The sequence below is a fragment of the Globicephala melas genome, chromosome 5, assembly GCF_963455315.2.
Source record: "Globicephala melas chromosome 5, mGloMel1.2, whole genome shotgun sequence".
In the NCBI taxonomy this organism is placed as follows: Eukaryota; Metazoa; Chordata; class Mammalia; order Artiodactyla; family Delphinidae; genus Globicephala; species Globicephala melas.
This window is the reverse complement of record NC_083318.1, coordinates 102537826-102555207: the sequence shown is the minus strand read 5'-3', so window position 1 is coordinate 102555207 and position 17382 is coordinate 102537826. Positions and strand designations below refer to the sequence as shown.

At 33.9% G+C, this 17382-nt stretch overlaps 1 protein-coding gene across 1 annotated transcript in view; it reads right to left on the bottom strand.

Annotated features, from left to right (window-relative positions):
- ARHGAP24 (Rho GTPase activating protein 24) overlaps window positions 1-17382 on the bottom strand; it is a 422684-nt gene that overhangs the window by 274492 nt on the left and 130810 nt on the right. The gene's annotated exons all lie outside the window — the stretch shown is intronic.

Below are 17382 nucleotides of genomic sequence, written 5' to 3'. Positions count from 1 at the left end.
TCAACCAACATAATATTACTTGTTAGAATAATCTTATAAGGTAGGTATTATTTTCCCCCATTTTATAGCTGTGAAAACCAAGGCAGAGACACTCAATAAGTTAGCCAATGCTGCCATAGCCTTCTCTTGATTATCCCCTCTCTTTTCTGTTGGATTTTCTTCTCTTTAGTGCATCATTTTCATCAGCACAGAGACATATTTAAAAGTCGATCCTATTTAAAAAGTTACTTTGACTCCACCTCCCACTCCAGTTCTCATTTCATTTTTTTTTCCTTCCCTAGCAAAGAGTTGTCTACACTGAATCTATTTCCATTATTTGACATTATTTCCATTATTTGAGCTTATTTGACGTTTCCATTTGGATATCTCAAAAGCATCTTAAACTAAACTTAGTCAAATTAAAATGCAATTAATTCAGGTCTTATTTATGTATTCTCTAACTCAGCACCATCTTGCAATCAGCTGCAAAAGCCAGAAACATAGCAGTCATTACTTTTATTCTACTGTAACTTTACCACCACCAAGCCCTAGTCCAAGAGACTGTTGTCTCCTTATCTGGAATGTTTCAAATACCCATTCATTAAATTCCCCTCAATACTGGAACATCTTTTAATCCATTCTTTTTCCTTAAGGTGGTCAGAGTGATCTTTAGAAACAGAAATTTGATCTTGCAACTTTCCTGCTTGAAAATCTCCAATGGCTTTCCTTTGTCTTAGAATAAAGCTCTGGGAGGTCTGGCTCCACCTACACCTTTAAACTAATTTTTCCACTCTTACACTTTCAATGCTTCCTATGATCTAGTCAATTGCCCTTCTATAAATGGCATCATGCTCTCATTTACCTTAGAACTACATTCTTTCTCTGGTTGTTTTATACCAATTTTTTAGATTGACTACATCTAAAATATACTTGCATAGCTTCCTGAATTTTCCTTAGAGTGATTTACTAGTGTATGCAATTATGTTATTTGTAAGATTATTTAATTAATGTTTATCTCTATCATTAAACTATAAAAGAGCAAATATAATGCATGGTTTTTTTTTTGTTGTTGTTGTTTTCTTTTTTTTGCGGTACGCGGGCCTCTCATTGTTGTGGTCTCTCCCGTTGCAGAGCACAGGCTCCGGACGCACAGGCTCAGCGGCCATGGCTCACGGGCCCAGCCGCTCCGCAGCATGTGGGATCTTCCCGGACCGGGGCACGAACCCGTGTCCCCTGCATCGGCAGGCGGACTCGCAACCACTGCGCCACCAGGGAAACCCATAATGCGTGTTTTTTACCCTAAGCTACTGCCAAAGCCTAGCACTTCACCTGGCATAAGGTTAATGTTTAAAAAAGGGTATTGCTGAGTGAATGCGTACTGTTAGTACAGTAAACTCAATATTCAAAACCAAGCACGCTGGATTCAAAAGCCTATATTCTTATCCACTATATTATATTGTCCATTTTCCCAGCTTTAAGCAATATTTAGCTCAAATAATATTTTACACAACTTTCATTCTGCCTGGTTTGGCAGAGAATATTATCGTCATTATAGTTGTCCCTCCTTCTGGGCTTAGAGTGATAAAGCATAGCACTCCCTAACTAAAACCTAAGGAATCAGAGGTTAGAAGGGTACCTCCCCATCTGTCTGCACCTTACAAGGTGAGGTGTTGGAGGTACTGCCTTTGTTTTCCTCCTCCAGGAAGTAAAATTTCCTACTTCTCATCATATCTAGTGTCCTCTTGCCTATGGATTCCATTCTACTTACTGGTATTTTTTAAATAATTTAAAAGATTACTAAGACTTTGAAAATATTCATTATAATTAAGACCATTTATAGAGAGGTTTATATAGAGTAATAAAATCAGTTGTTTCAATTACTCGTTTACTTCCTGAAGTGCTTTTGTGAAATAATTAAATGTGTGATTTAGCTCAGTTTTAGAACATACCATCTAACCTTCTAGATAGATACAACATTCATTTCTGCATGCATGTATGTTTGTATGTATACACGTATGACATATTTAATTCTGTCTTCAGGCTCTATTTAGGATCTTAAACTGTACATATGTCCTATAAGTTGAATTCAAGCCACTCTTCTACATAAACTATTCCCCTCTATGAAATCCCAATCAACTTCACTTGATAATTAAAAGGCAGAGTAATGCTATCCTTTGTTGTCTTTTTTGTAGATGAGAAATAGCTACTTCTGGCTGAAATTATCATTTTCATTTTCAAATTTGACATTATATTTATATTTTGACAGTTTTCCAAACAAATTGTGATGTAAAAATAATAGTTTACTTATCAGGAGGCAATGTTTAGGGCAGGATATACTGCAATTGCCAAACCTTTTCTGTGGTTAGCTCATTAAGTCATTCAGTAAGTAAAATAAAGTCATTTAATTGAAACAACTAACTTGATCACCTTGTATAGAAACAAAGCAGTTAATATCTATAACTAAAAGAAGGGTGTTAATTGTGATAGTTATCTTCTAAGTATTTTGCAGTGTATATATTGTCAGAAAATGCACATAAACAAACAAAAATCTATAATTTACCCACCACCATAGATAACCAATATTAACACCATATGCACCTATCCATATTGGTATGTATTTATGTAAAAGTGTATATTAACATATACAGTAATTTTTACAAAAATAGTAGTCAAAATATTTATTATCTGCTTCAAAACTTAAGTCATATATTGTTATTATGTCAGTTTAATAATCTACATCATTTTAAAAAGCTGAATAGCATAGTACATTACTTCCTTGAATATGCATACTATCACATCCTTTATTATTGTAAAGTGTTTATGATTTTTTGTAACTGTTATTACATATAACATTTCCATGAACATCCGTGAAGTTAAACCTTTGAGCTTCTCCTTAACTTATTCTTTAGGACAAATACCTACAAGAGAAATTAGTAGTCAAAAAGTATGCACTGTTTGTGTGGGTTTGGTTAATTCTTCCAGAGTTGCCGTAAACTAACTAACCAAACAAACAACTAATAAACAAATACAATTCAAGTACCTCATCTGATTAAAACATAATGTATTGAGACACTACCATATGTCAGATAATATTTCTAGAACTATCTCAGGTGATGTGAGGTATTTGAAAGAAATAAACTCTACTCTCAATAGAAGAATAACAGTATATAACTATTGAACAAGTGAGTGTCAAAGTAGGTTGAAAAAATATATATATATATAAAGTAAAAGTTTAAGAAGAGAGTGCCATAAGGGCAGTCTGATTAGTTCGAAAGATAATGTGAAGAAAATGGTTTTTAAAGGAGGTTAAGGTTTTAAGATTTAGCGAGCTAGGGGTAATCTTCCCAAATGGAGGACGTAGTATCAGCAAAACAGTAATTAGAACCATATGTGCAGAGCATGTTAGACTAAGGAGAAGATTCATGTGGAGGAATAGTTAGGAAGTAAGGCTTCTTGGTGATGTTGAGGACATGCTGTGGGAAGTCGAACACTAGGCAGAGGACGTTGCACTTGATGTCCATGACAGCTGAGAACCAGAGTAGGTTCTTGAGCAAAGCAGGAGATTTAAAAATACCACCTCTTAGAAGTTTGTTACCACAAAGCAATTAATTTGACATAAGAGAGCAAAGTCAAGACATAAAGGTGTCAGCAGTAGAAATGGCATAAATTTGCATTAGAGATGAATTATTAGAGATCTATTTTGAGGAAATATGAAAGAAACTGGTCATATCTTTAACTCAGGGAATGAAGAAGGAAGAGTCAAGATGACTTCAGTTTTTCTCTTCTGTATATCTGAAAGAAAGTTGATGCCTCTTGTTAGAAATGGGAAATTAGGAAGATTCAAGCTCCATGAGACCCATGCTCTTGAGCCCAAACTCAATTCTTTAATTTTTTGTTAGTAGCTATGCTGGGTATTCCTTATTTGCCCTCCAGATCGTCTATCAACCCATCACTCTATTCTGTACCCTAGGAGACTAACCTCTACAAATTGCATAAACCAGGCTCTCTTGACCTCTGGCTTCAGGTTGGTTTCAAGGCCACAGCAGGAAGTCAGAAGCCACCAGAGTCAAGCCAAGATAACTCTCCCTCCATGCTAGGCAGCAATTTGACCCTAGTTGTATTGACTTAGTCCACAACTCCTAGACCTTCAGGCTTCTGCAGGTGCCAGTAGACCAGAGTGGTAATGGGTTCCTCCCTCTTTTTAGCCCCAGAGCTTTTTCACTATCCTTTTAGTTTCCAGTAACATTTCCAACAAATTGTAAATAATTTCTTTACCACACACTCTTCAATTACACCTTTTGAGGTAGAGCCATCAATTTCTTGCTGTGGATCTTTAGTGACAAAATATCCAGGGTGCAAATATTCTTGAGTTTTTTAAGAAATGGCATATTAACCCATGATGTTCAATATACCTCACTGCAAATTTTGGATGATCAGAGAGAAGAGGCTCGAGTACAAGAAAGGGGATGTACTCTTTTTGACAGTTCACTACATATGGCAATAATTATATGGCAATAGTTAATCAGCATATTCAGAATGGAATTACACTTATTTTTCTCCCCTATAGGGAATATCCCTTTTATAAAGCATCTTTAAAACTTCAAAATGGAATAATATGCTAAATTCTTTTTTTTTATAGTTGAAAACTAAGAGTTGGCAAAAGAAACATAATTCAGAACCATACTAGTATTTTGCTTTCAGCTAAAATTGCTATTAGAAAAGCAGCTCATCTCTAGTTAATATCAGATCATTGAGCCAAAACCACAAGATATTGGGGTAAGACTAGATGCTGTTGAAAGTAAGCATGGTGATATTATTCTCTGGGATTTGGATTGGAAAAATGTATGCATATGCAGTAGCTTCGTTAGTTTCATAAGCACAATAATGAGATTTTTTTTCCAGCATGAACAATGATCATGAGCATCACAAGGAACAAGGCAAAGTCTCAGCTTGATAATATATGTGTATTTTTAATGTGACTAGACAGAGGTTTGAAAATGATATCAAGGTGAAATAAATATTACTCAACAATGTTTAGTAGAGTAAAATAGATTAGGTTTTAATAGCGTAGATCAGTGTGATTTTCTTCTTTGTATCAAGTAACTTCATTAATTCATTCAACAAATAGTTATTAAATAACACCTAGCATGTGCCAGGCCCTGTCTTAGGCACAGAGAATGTAATGGTTAGAAAGTCCAATAATGTCCTTGTACTCCTGGATCTGAGAATCACTCAGGGTAGGCAGAAAATTGGAAAAAAAAACCCAAAAACCCAACCTATTACAGATAAGCCCCTGTTATGAAAAGGAAACAGGTTACTGTATGCTTTTAAAGGACATAAAATTGTATCCACAAGTGCTCCAGCCATATCCCAATCTACAAATGACAATGAAGTCAGTGGTTAAGTAAATTTACTCTGGAGTCAAACTGCCTAGGTTCAGATACCCACTCTCCCACCGATTAGCCAAGTGACTCCAGGCAAGATATTTATCCTTTCTATTCTTCATGTTCATCCTTAAAATGGGATAAAAATACAACCTACTTTATAACTGTGAACTAATATATGTGTAGTTTGTAGAAAAATGCTGGGTACATGGTATTTTTAGTTGGTTTTTAATATTTTAAAAAGTCTTTCTTATATTCCAGAAGTCTGCAAGATATTTTGGGTCCATTTTTTGCTAATCCCCAAATAATAGGATGATTCTAGTAAAGGTTCAAAATACATCTGCTAGTATTATCATCTAGTTGAGTGAACAGGGAAGTAAACTAATTAGAAAATTTGAAGTCAGTCTATCATGTCCATAAGACTAGATTAAAACAAATAAACCTCTAATTAGCAATCATAATAACAAACAGCAAAGCAAAATGATATTGATAATGATGATTGCTAACATTTCTTGACCATATATTACTTTGCTAAGCAAATGTGTATTCTACTTATACAGTATCATTAATTTGCCTCGTGACTCTGTGTCATGACTCTCATTTTATACGTAAGGGAAATAAAGCTCAGGAAGCACCTAGCAAAGAGACTGGCACAGTAGATTCCAAATACTTATTTGTATTAATTATTAACCCAATTCATGTTCTTATTTCTAATCAATTACTGTTACTTAAAGCAGTTTGAAGAATGTTTATAAATAGTTATTGAGTTTCTTCTTAGCCCCCGAAATAGTTTTACTGATTTCTGGGGTGCTTCTAAGGAATTACGAGAAGGGGAGACTTGCAAATTGGTTCAAATTTAGGATCTACCAAAATAATTCTGCAGTGCAAACTGCTTGGGGAACACTGACCTAAGCAGTGTTAATGTTTCCAAACTATTATTTAAATTAACAATGATAAACATAATAGCATAACTGTTTTATAAGTACTGAATAAATAGAAATAAATTCTCTATACAGATGTCTCATCTTGATGCTTTATATTCTAAACTGCAAATTAAGAACTTGAGAAGCATTGTCATTCGGGGTTCACTCTAATTTTAAAACAGCATTTGCATAACATTATTACATATGTTCAGACCCTAGGAGGCTAACAGGATAACAATAATTGTGATAGAAAAAAATATGTGCAGTGTTTTGATGTAATTTATTTAAAAGCTTTTAAATCTTTCTTTTCAGACACAAGGATCCCTTGCCCCATGTGAACCCCCCTCTGGACAGAACAGAAGAAGTTCTTGAATTTCTTCTCTGATGGGGTCCTTCTAAATGAACATTCTCCCTGGAAACACAGACATTATCATCCTAGCTACATGTTTTTAATTAATTGGACAATGGAGAAATTCCTTGACTACAGGGGAAAAAACAGATTGAAAATGTGGAAAAAGGAAGACATTATTCTAAAACCAAAATTCTATAATTACACTCTCAAAATTGGTAGATACCTTAGAAATTACTTTTTTCACGCTTATCTAATACATGAATCCCTTTGCGATACCACAGGCATCCAGAATTTTCCCACGACATCTATCTCACAACCTTTCTTAAGGTGCCCCATGCCATTTTTGAAACATTGTAATTGGAAGAAAAAAAATCCAACTGTTGACACAAACTCTATCCCCCAACAATTTCTACCCCAAATTCTTCCCTTCAGAGTGAAATCCCCCTTTTCCATCTTGAATCATTACAGCTAACCATCTGCTGAGACTTACTGTGTGCCAGCACTCTGATGTACATTTTAATCTTCTAGAATACCATGTGTGGAGGTACAATTACCACTGTCCACTTTACAGAAGGAAGGTTGAAGCATAAATAAGTTGAGTAGCATGCAGCTGGTGAAGTGCAGAGATGCAATTTGACCTTCTGTAAATCCAAGCTCCACTTCCTTAGCTAGTATTTTTTATATGATAGAAAGCTGCAGTGTGATTTATTCATTCATTCACTTACCTGTTTATTCATCAAACATATATTTAGTATGTACTATGTGTTGAGAATGCCAAAATGCTTAGAAAAAATGGAATGTTAGTATAGATAATCTTCAGATAGCCAGGTCATAAATAATTTTTATTTTGCTAAGTTTTTCTTATTTTTTTAAAAAGTTAAAATAATGAGCACGTATTACTGTGTACTAAGGAAAAATATACAAACTTTTTTTTTTTTTTTGCGGTACGCAGACCTCTCACTGTTGTGGCCTCTCCCGTTGCGGAGCACAGGCTCCGGACGCGCAGGCTCAGTGGCCATGGCTCACGGGCCCAGCCGCTCCGCGGCATGTGGGATCTTCCCGGACTAGGGCACGAACCCGAACCCGTGTCCCCTGCATCGGCAGGCGGACTCTCAACCACTGCGCCACCAGGGAAGCCCCAAACATATTTTTAACGCAAAGAAAAATGACAGTAGAAGGTAGGGTTGAATAAGCATTTTGGAGTCTCAAAGTTATACTGCCTTGCGGTAAGGACTGTTGAAGATAGTTCTAGAACATATCTAAATATAGTACAATACTCTGAATATTGGCCACTAGAAGATATCAGGTCCTAATCCCTGGAACCTGGGAATGTTATTCTATTGCGAAAATGGTCTCTGCAGATATGATTAAGTTAAGGATCCTAACAGAGAATTATCCTGAATTATCTGTGTGGACCTTAAGTACAATGCCAAGTGCCTTTACAAGAGCTCGACACAGGGAGATCTGTTGCACACACAGAGGAGAGGGTGATGAGAAAAGGGAGGCAAAGACTGGAATGACACAGTTGCAAACCAAGAAATGCTGTCACCAGGAGCTGGAAAGTTCCATCCTAGCACCTCTGAAGGGAGTTTGGCCCTGCCTACACCTTGAGTTTGGACTTTCTGGACTCCAGAACTGTGAGAGAATAAATTTCTGTTGTTTTAAGCCAACAAGTTTGTGGTAATTTGTTACAGTAGCCAAAGGAAACAAATACATATAAAGGCTTTGAAACAAGCTTTCTAATGACCCCTAGGGAGGAGTTTACAAACAGCTGACATTTTGAAAGGAGTCCACTGCTAATTCTCAAGTGCTGGTAAGTGGTGGCTAAATTTTAACTAGCCAGGGATTTGAGGGGAGAATCCACAGTGTGCAAGACATTCAAATAGGTGTTAGCTAAAGAAAATCCCTCCTCATCCAACCCTCTGCTCTCAATAGGAGGAATTGATTAAACCAGTGTCACCTCATGTCCTGGGATTCCAGGACGGAATATCTGTGGCAAGGTTAAGTAAGAGTCCTTATTCAGAAATGACTGAGTTCAACAGCTAACCCCTCTCAACTGGTTACTAGGACCTTGACCTTTTATTTCATGTCCAACAGTATATGCTATTTTACCACATTTATTATTATTTCTCAATTAGAAAAATAAATGTCAGCTGCTCAGGGGGTGATAAATGCCAAAAGTTTGAAGCAAAGTCTATGGGAGGAGAAGAGAAAAGAAAAAAACATGTTTTTGAGTTTATGTCTCATTATGAAAGAGATATAAAGAGCAAAAACAGTGATAGCTATATAATGTTTATTAAGGGAAAATCTGGAACCCTAAAGAGAAAAGTCCAATAAGCCATTATCAATGGACCAGAAAGTTGTTAATAATTAAAACTTTCATTTAATCCTTTATCTTAATCAACTAATAAACCCTTTGTGTGTTTAAAAAGTAAAGCGGAAAAGACCTAGGTTTAACCTTGGAAGAAACGGTATAATAGCTAAATTTATAATACCAAAATAATCTGGGATGCTGAATTAAGTGATCATGCTAATTTTTTAACAACCAAGTAAAATTATTTTATAGTTGGTTTAATAACTTTCCATATATTTGAATCTTAAAACTGAGAAGTACAACTAAGAGGAAAAAAGTCATTAACAGGAAAAAGGCAAAGTAGGACTTAATCACACAGTTGCTTTTTACATTTTGAACTTTAAAATGAAAAATCTCCTTTGGCTTATTGGACACCTATTTTTATTGGCATGCTTCTACTTCTTTGACCTACAATTAATTATGTTCTATGTAATCCTTAAAATACAGTGCTGAAATTGTAAATACAGTGTGATATTTATTTTTGTAAAGATAATATGCTTTTTCAAAATTACAAAAGTTTGACAACATAGTCTGTTGCTAAGGAAAACATTACTCTCATCCACTGGTGGTAGGAGGGCAAAACGGTAAAATTTATACAGAGGGCACACTGGTACGATTTATCACACCCACACACATAAGAAATGGTTTATTTGCAAGGTCACTTGCTTTACAAACAGCATTGTTTGTAATAACAGGATTTGAAACAACTCAAGTGTCCATCAATGAAAAATTGGTTAAATAAATGATGATATATCTGGGTAATGGAATATTATGCAGCCACAAAAAATAAAATAAGCTATATCTATTAAAGAATATATATGAGAATACATATATTAATAGTTCTCTATGGGATGTATTATAAAGAGAAAGAAGGATAGCTCAATTTAGAAATAAGCATTCAGTATGCTTTATTTTAAATAATAAAGAAATAATAACAAGAACATATATATGTATTTGGCTTTATTCACATAAAAAATCATGGGAAGAATATACATGACACTAATCAAAGTAGTTATCTGTGTATATGCACCCCAGTGTTCACAGCATCGTTATTTACAATAGCCAAGATATGGAAGCAACCTAAGTGCCCATCAACAGATGAATGGATAAAAAAGATGTTGCATATATACACAGACACACAGACACACACAAACAATGGAGTACTACCCAGCCATAGAAAAGAATGAAATTTTGCCATTTGCAACAACATGGATGGACATGGAGGGTAATGCTTAGTGAAATAAATGAGACAGAGAAAGACAAATACTGCATGTTATCACTTATATGTGCAATCCAAAAAATAAAACACATGAATGAATATAACAAAACAGAAGCAGACTCATAGATACAGAGAACAAATTAGCGGCTATCAGTGGGGAGAGGGCAGGGGAGAGAAGCAGCACAGGGGTAGGGGACTAAGTGGTATGAACTACTATGTATAAAATAAATAAGCTATGAAGATATATTGTACAGCACAGGAAATATAGCCAATATTTATAATAACTTTAAATGGAGTATAATCTATAAATATATTGAATCACCATGCTATACACCTGAAACTAATATAATATTGTAAATCAACTATATTTCAGTTACAAAAAGTAGTTATCTATAGGGAGAGTGTGCGTGTGGAGTGGAGAATAAGGATGGATGGGAAGTAAGACTTTCAATGTAAACATTTAATACAGTTTTGATTTTGAAAGCAAATGAATGTTTTATCTACTCAGAAATTAAATTTAAAATGAAAATAATATGCAAAGAAAAAGTTTCACCGAAATACTAACACTATATACAGTTAAAACTTTAAATATTCTTTATACTGTTTTTTCTTTAGAATTTCTACATTGCAAGTATATTACTTTTTTGATATAAAAATAAACCATTTTATGTTTGAGTTTGAGTTAATTCACTCAAAGTGTTAAAGATATATCTGGTGGGCTCTACACATGTTATTCTAGATGTGCTAAGACAACCTGGAACTAAGAACATGCAGGGAGTATGAGCATAGGCACAATTTTAAAACATGTTTGTTTCATATCCAAATTTCTTTGACAATGTGCATGTGAATATTTTTAATTTAATTTTGTCTTTCCTTGGCAAACAACTACTCTTCTTGCTTAGCAAAATAATCTCAAGGGAAAATATTAGTGACTAAACTTTTGGATTTAATAGTCTAATATTTTTAATCTCAGAAGTTCTATTGATTTCATAGTTGTTCTCACACAATATCATACAATGTGTTTTTCTGGCTCCTGCCCCAAGCTACTCAAATGTCATTGATTTCTTTCTCTATCTTAAAAATTTTGACTTGGCTTTACGATTAAGAAGCAAAGTGCTTCAATTCTAAGTATTCATTTTCACCATGCCTCTGTCAGATCGACAAGAGACAAAGTAGTAATCCAATTAAAATCTAATTTACTTTGCAATAGTTAAAATTAATATAACAGCCTTTCTACTTCTAAAATACATTAAGTAGAAATTTTTGTTGTTTTTTTGATAGCTATTTTAACATGCATTGATTTCCTACACAAAGAAAGCACTGTAACAAAACACAAGTATGCAACAAGCCAGATAGCTTGACAATGATACAATCATAATGCAACATGAATTGTTGTTGCATTTCCTCTGTAGGTCAGATGATGTTTTGCATGCTGAAGATACAGCAGCATTGAAAGTAGACAATGTCCCTCTTCTCATGAAGCTTAGATTTTAATGAAGGAAGAAACACATATATTCACCCATACATAAATACATTTTAAATAACAAGGGAATTATTAAATGATGTAAAGTACTGTGTAGTTAATTAAAATAGGGTGTTACCTGTGAAAGTGCCTGGGTGGCTACTTTGGAATGACTGTTCAGGGAAGACCTCTTTGAGCAGGTGACATTTTAGCTGAGATCTAAATGCTAAGATCATTTGCCTTCCTACAATATTAAATTCTGTAATATTAATAGAGGTTTTACAAGGTTAAGACTTCCAATTCAAAAGATGCAGACCTATTAGAGAACGGACTTGAGGATACAGGGAGGGGGAAGGGTAAGCTGGGACAAAGTGAGAGAGTGGCATGGACATATATACACTACCAAATGTAAAATAGATAGCTAGTGGGAAGCAGCCGCATAGCACAGGGAGATCAGCTCGGTGCTTTGTGACCACCTAGAGGGGTGGGATAGGGAGGGTGGGAGGGAGACACAAGAGGGAAGAGATATGGGAACATATGTATATGTATAACTGATTCACTTTGTTATAAAGCAGAAACTAACACACCATTGTAAAGCAATTATACTCTAATAAAGATGTTAAAAAAAAAAAGACTTCCAATTCATAAGCATGTTATATCCCACCTTTAATATAGGTTTTTTCATGTCTTTCCACAAATGATTATCATCTGTATATTTTTGTATCTGTATGTATATATATAAATCTGAATTTGTATATATACTGTTGTATATTATATACAGTATAATATTTATATTAGTATATATTTTGATCTACCTTGTATATTTTGATGCTCTTCAAATGGCACCTAAAATATGTTTTTGAACTGTTTACTGCTAGTTTATGAAAATGTATACTGATTTTGTATACATCAACCTTGGTAAACTATCTGTGAGATATTTGGGAGTTTCAAGACATGGATATTGTCTGTTACTAATGGCAGCTGTGTATCTTCTTCTCCAATCCTTAAACATTTTCTTTTATCCTACTGTGTGCTGACAAGGACCGACTAATAAACTGGTGAATTGATGTGATAATAGCAAATATTCTTAACTTAGTTCTGGTGTTAAAGGGAATGCTTTCAATGTGTCATCATTAGCTATGATGACAGCTAGAGATTTTTAATAAGCTATTCTTCATCACTTTTCAGGGGCTTCTCTTTTATTCCTAATTTGCTAAGAAATGTTTTGTTTTTTTTAAGTCATGAATGGATGTTAAATTTTATTAAACCCTTTTTTGTATTTATAGAAATAATCAGATGACTTCTCCCCTGTAACCTATTAGAATATTAAAATTAGTTTTTAAATCTTAAGTGAAACAGAGCCGGTACTATAGTTACACAACCATTCCATTACCTTCCTGAGCACACTGTAAGATTTCATTTCCCAGTCACTCCTGTGTCTTAGGTGAGATCATGTGACTAAGTTCAAAAGTGATGTACTTCCATTGTACTAAGGGAAAAGTGATGTACTTCCAAACTTGGCTATAAAACATCCTGTGTGATATTCCTCTCTGTCTCTTCCCACTTGTATGCTGAAAAAAGGTGTTCTTAAATTGCAAAGCTACAAACTGATAAGTGCTTAATTCCAGAAATAATTGTGTGTAGTGAATATGCATACACACACATATGTATGTGTGCATGTATGTATATGTATATATGTGTATGTGTGTGTGTAGTAATCTGCTAGGACACTCTTCCTACAAATGTTTGGAGAATACCACCATTTTATGAGCACTTTGAAACTTTAAGGAAATCATAATATCACATGGGTACTACTTGAATATTTCTGGTGATGACAATTCAGTACTAAGAAAGGAAGCAGAGTAGCTACACTGAAGGAATCTGAGCCCCTAAAATGTCATGGTCTCTAAAGACCTCAAGAGTAGAGCTATATATTATTTATTTCTCTATCCCCAATAGTTTAGAAGGTAACAGGCATATAGAAGGTACAGACAAAAATTTATTGAATGGCTGAATGCATGAAGCCACCGAATCTTTTGGTGAGTTCCATTATCTATAAAATAGGGATAATTATAGTACATATGTGAACTAACACAGAGGATGATTTGGAGATTAAAATCAAATCAGGCATGTGGCATTTTTAAATTGTGACACACTTTGGAAAAGATGGTTTTTTTTCTTTTATTCTCCCACAATAACTCATTTTGTCTAATAATATTAGATACTCAAGGATAAAACTGGTTTTCTTAGGTGAATTGAGTTCCCTTTTATCAGAGGAATTCAAACGTGGCCTGAGAAATCACATGGTGGAGTCGATAGGAAGAATGTGTGCCCTTTGACTTCCTGCCTTTTAGCCTCCTTTCCAATGAAGACACCATCGTGTAAGGAAGCAGAAAGGTAGGGAACATGTACATTCACTAGGATTATTTTAAGTAGAGAAAGACAGTAAAGTAAGAGCACAGGCTTGGGATTCGACAAACTGGTTTTAAATTCTGACTTTCACATCCTAGACATATGACTTGGAGAAAATTATTATTAACATTTGTACTTCTGTTCCCTCATTAGCAAAATGGATCTAAAAAAGAGCTTTCTATAGAGGATTGTTTATAGGTTTTAATAAAATTATGCATGTGAAGTGTTTAGCATAGTAACTGATATATGGTTAGACATCAGTAAATAGTAGCCATTATTAAGACTGTTTTTCATCTAAGTCTAATTTGGTAATTCTCTGGGTACAGGACAGAGTTTTAGCTCAATAAATGTTACCTATTATTATTTATATTTATAGTCTAGTAGAACAATACATGTTGCAAAGTGATCACAACACATACATATATAATGTTACTCAAAATAACATATGTTGAAGAATAAATGAGGCCTGAGCAAGATACTGCTTGATAGAGCTGTGAGTTTTCAGGTTCATCTTCCCAGGAGTTTCTCTTTGACAAATTAGGAAATGAAAACCAGCAAGCTTCTGTCCTGGAACTAGTCAGAGTCCTAAGCAATAATTTCCTCAGCTCATTCAGACCATTATGCCACATACTAACAACAGGCAGGTGGAGATTAGGAAAAAAAAATGACTATTTCCTTTTTTTTTTCTGAAAATATATAAAATTAACAATTAATTTAGACATAAATAAGGTATTCAGAACTCAGGGTGCAATAGTCATGCTGGTCTCCTTTTCATTCCAGGTTGAGTTAATCCACTTTCATTCTTGTACCAGAGGCATTGGTGACCTAATTTTTGGATAAGACAATAAACTGTCCAACTTTACTAATGTTCTTTAGATTTTCCTGTTTTTCAAGAAAATATAGCTTGTGTCCTACATATATGTTCAAAGGGTAGAAAATATTTTTCAACGATTTCTATTTTTAATGAAAAATAAAAACCTGTAGGGGATCAGTTTGGGATTACTTATGTGTTCATCAAGTACCTTCTGAGGATCTAAAATCTGAATTTAAATCTAGTTGTATTTTATGATTATTATAATCATCGATGTATTAAGAATCTCAGTGGAAATATTTTTCTAGACATAGCGAAAATAAAAGTTAAAGAGATAACAGTTATCTCTTAGACAGTCAAAATAAAACACTAATTCAGGAAGCATAAGGAAGGGTTCCAAATTTCTCTGGTGAGGAAAATAAAAAAGTCCAAACAAATCATTTGTATTTCTGCATTCTCCTTAACCACAAACTCTGCTAAAAATATTTACTTGCATGGATTATAGTAGTGGTATTAAGAAAGAAATTTGAATTTTAAAAATATAAACAATAAGAGGTACTCCTAATATATCTCAAAAAGATATCTTTTTGAAGAACACATGCTTCAGTGAAACATATGTTTCATGTCTAGTGAAAATCTTTTTTTACTAGATTTTTAAAAATAAATTAATGATTGTTAGTCATAGAAAAATATTAAATTAAAAGTAGACGCTAAACTGAAGTTCTTCACTATGACAGGTGAATTTTAGTAAGCTAGGTGAAATTTTACGTTAGCATTTATTCTTAACTAGAAAATTTCACAGTATATTCAGCCATTTTTATTTAGTAATCAAGAAAATACATTTTATTAAGTTGTCATTAAAATATACCCAGTGATTCAACAGATGCAGTATTTGACAGATTTGGTATCCATCAGGGAAAAAAAATGTTTAATGGGAATTTGAGAGGTAATCTGCCCCTAAACTTGTTTTATATCTACATATCACATAATATTAGAGCTGGAAAGTACTTTAAAGTTACTCAGCTCATTCTTCTACAAAATACCTCAATTCTGTCTTCATCCATCTTCTGTTGAACACTCCAATGAAAAGACACTTACTGCCTCTTGAGGAAGTTCATTCCACAATGGTAGCCACTGGTCTTTTCTAAGATTTACATGATAGCCAACTAAAATCTGATACTTGAGAATCTCTGCTGCCCCTGCCAAACATTTGATTGATAATGCTCTCTGGCTCTTGACATCTTTGAAGACAGCTACTATGTTCACACTAAGTCCTATATTTTGTTCATCCATTCAGAAAAATTAGGGTCCAAGCCCACATCATCCATACAGACAGCTCTGAAACCAAGCTTGTTTGTCATGAACTGTTCAAGCATGGTGCCCAAACCCAGTGCTCCACATGAAGAGCCGCTGAATAGAAGTTAAGAGCTTAAGCTCTGGTGTCAGACTGACTTTGTTTACAGCTAAGCTCTGCTCCTTGTTAGAAAAATCTTGGGCAAGTTCCTGACCCTCTCTGTGCCTCTGTCTCTCCATCTATAATACTAGCAATTGACTTATAGAATTGTTAACAGCTTAACACAATGCCTGCACATGGTAAGTAGACAAAAATATGTTAATTTTTAAAAATACTGGACTATAATCTTTTATACCTGGACAAAGTAATTCAATTAAAAGGGTCTAAAATTTTGCTAACCCTGCAGGTGTTCTGATCACATTGTTGTTGCTTCCAGAGAGTATATGGTCACTTTTCACATGAACTTCTATATACACACAAGTAATAATTTTATATTCATTCAAGTAATGATTTACCCTAAATGTATATATGTCTTTTTTGTATATTATATGTATATTCATACATTTTCTTTGCTAAATTTTTGTGTTAATTTGGGTCAAGACACTAAATTTTGGGGTAAAGTATAGTATCTATCATTTATATAAATTTTTATAGCTTATAAGGTATTTTTAAATATATCATCTTACTTAAACTTTGCAAAAATTTTATATTTAATTAATTTTATAATTAGAAAATTTTGCATTTAACGTCTTTTAACTGGGATACCTTTTATAGACAATGGAAGATTATAATTTATGTTACAGTCTTTAATTCTACTTAGTGATACACAAACTAATTGTACATTTTATATCTGATGTGGTCTCATATTAATTGAAATATGGTTTACATGTGACGAACAGGTACATTCATCATAAGAAGCAACAAAATCTAAAGAAAACTCTTTAGCAAACTTCTCCACTTTCTTATTTAGTAAATATTTGAGAAATATTTAATAACTATTTAGGAACTATTTAATAGTAGTCTATTTAACACTGCCCACACACTCCAAACTTTTAACACTTATTGGTCACCTCCACTGTCAATCAAATTAACTTATGATGTCTTCTTAGTTTCTTATAATGTTTTATCTCCTTGTTTATACTTTCAAAAATATATGTTAAGTTCTACTATATGCCAGATATTTTTCTAAGTGT